The sequence below is a fragment of the Euphorbia lathyris genome, chromosome 9, assembly GCF_963576675.1.
Source record: "Euphorbia lathyris chromosome 9, ddEupLath1.1, whole genome shotgun sequence".
Classification (NCBI taxonomy): domain Eukaryota; kingdom Viridiplantae; phylum Streptophyta; class Magnoliopsida; order Malpighiales; family Euphorbiaceae; genus Euphorbia; species Euphorbia lathyris.
This window is the reverse complement of record NC_088918.1, coordinates 48,999,017-49,001,697: the sequence shown is the minus strand read 5'-3', so window position 1 is coordinate 49,001,697 and position 2,681 is coordinate 48,999,017.

Sequence of the window (2,681 nt, the reverse complement as noted above, 5' to 3'; positions counted from 1 at the left end):
ACTGATGAAAGCTCCTCCAATGATGAAGAAATGGCCATGTTCATCCGCAAGATGAAGCAGATGTTTAGAAAGAATGACAAATATGGAAAGAAGCCATTCAGAAGGTCTGATAAGACCAAACATGAGTATGGTGATAGCAAGTTCAAAAGGGAAACCTCAAAACCCATCACGTGCTTTGAATGTCACCAGCCAGGGCACCTCAAGTCCAACTGCCTAACTCTCAAGAAAGAGAAACAACACGTCAAGATGGAAATGGTTGCCATTTGGAGCGACAACGATGAAACATCATCCTCTAAGAATGAAGCTACTAAAACAGCAAATATATGCTTTATGGTTGTAGAGACAGAAGCACCTAGAACTGCTGAGGTGGCTAAGTCATCCAACACCTCTGATGAGAAAGAGCTCGATCAGAATAATAGGGTAAATTCCCTATCTCTCTTCGGAGAATAAATGATTAATGCCTTGTGTGATCTTTATTCACTTGTAAAGAAGTGTAATAAAAAGATAAGGGCATTAAATAGAAGATGTGATGAAGTTGAAGAAGTTAAACTCGAAGACATCCGATATATCCTTCAAGATAACACTCTCGTCAGGCTAAAGGTGCCTTTAAATAACATCCTCCTTAGCTGGCCAAAATTTCCTTTACCGTTAAGCAAATGGTAATATCGTATTTAATAAAAATAAAACAAGCAACATAAAAATCGATGCGCATAAAATGTTGATAGAAATTGTTCTCTATGCGGCACCGCTAAAACAATGCCACATTTCCTATTACATTCATTACCATGTCTTTTGTCCCTTTCCTTTGTACATCCTCTCTGTACCATGGCCAGATTTTATACCGAAAAGCTCTCCCTCTTGGTGAATATAACATTGATCATGCATGGGCCTACAAATATAAAGTAAACACAATATGTCCTTAATTTCGCATTTAGTTCAATAAGCTATTAAGTATAAGCTGTTTCGACTCTTTTATAAGCACATTTTGACTCACATCATGAAACATAGTTGGTCAAAAATTAAGAGCTGGATGTTTTTAGACATATATAAATTTTCTAATGAAAATCTTGAGGGAGTGTAAGGATTAGATTTCTCACCAAAGTAATGAGAATGATGATGAGGAAGTTGCAGATAACGGGGAAGGTGGAAGAAAGACAGAGTTCTATTATTGTGAAACAACTTTATCATTTATCAAGTATAATAAAAAAAATAGTGTGTCTTTAATTTGTTTTTTTAAGAGTCTGTAAACTGAAAAATTGATTGTTGGCCGAACTAGCATTAGGAAATATTTACATGCCTCGATCTAGTAGAAATAAACACCCAAATAGCATTTAACCATTATAATTTTATGCCATTTAATTTCTTTGTACAGGTTTTTACAAAAGTAAAAATGTTATGTTCTTAACAAAAGTCAACCTGAAAGTTCTTTTGCAGTAGGGTATATTGTTGAATAAAGTCTAATATTTTGCTTGCAGTACTTGCATGATATTGAAACGAAGTTTAATCAATTGAAAAGAAACTCTGAGGGGGTTCCCTGGAGATTTATACAAAAGGTTGTCTGCATTTGCACATAATGGTTTTCCTTTGAATAAGACCTCTTGCGGTAAAAGGACGAAAACAAGCTCATATCTATATGTTGAAGAATTGTGAAGAAATACAATCATTTTTATTGTAAACCTTTTTATATGCTTATGTTATCAAATACTGTATATTTATTTGTTAATACTCTTACAAAAAAATCTATAGCATAAAAGGTAAGGAATAAAAACAAAATAATTATTTTGCTTTTTAATGTTGCATTAACAAGTTATTGACAACTAGTTTAAATAATTCTATTTACAACTATTGTTCCCATGATAATCATTATTTTTCTTTCTAACTTTCAAATGATATTTAACTTATATTACACTTATGTATATTTTGACAGTGAATATGAGCCAGGCAACCATAATATGGATTTAGATGAATGGTTTCATCATCGAGTGAGTTTGTAGTTACTTATTTATTCTAAAAACTTTATGAATTTAATTTATCAATATTCTTAAATTTATTTATTTTGTTAACTTTCTTTTGATAGATTATGCAATTGCATAAAGAGAGGGATGCACGTGTAAATGAAGAATTATTATCTATAGCTTATGGTCCTTTATATGGTATTCAAACATTTAAGGATTATGTGATAAATGGTTTTAGATTTCATATCGAGGAACTTAAAACAAAAAGGTTGAAGAAAAATAGTGGTATACTTGTGAAAGAAGTGATGGGTGACAAAATGATTGATTATTATGGAGTTTTTAATGAAATAGTAGAACTTCAATATTTAGCAGGTAAGCGGGCTGTTTTATTTAAATGTGATTGGTGGGATGTTGATAACATTGGAAGGTGAGTAAAGGTAGATAAACATAGTGATATCGGAATATCCTCAAAGTACTTGAATATAGCTTTCAATGACTTGTAAGACAGAAAACAATTATGTAGGGGGCTGAAGGTAAACCCTCTCTGATGCCTAAGTTAGTATGTGAATACAAGACTTAGAGAGAATGTAATAGAGTTTGAACATATAGAATTGTGTACCTTCCTCTTTGAACTCGACTCCTATTTATAGATATTTGGAAATGGGCTTGGATACATGTGTCATTACCGTATTGGTCCGAAATCCAAATTCCCGTACCAATGGTTTT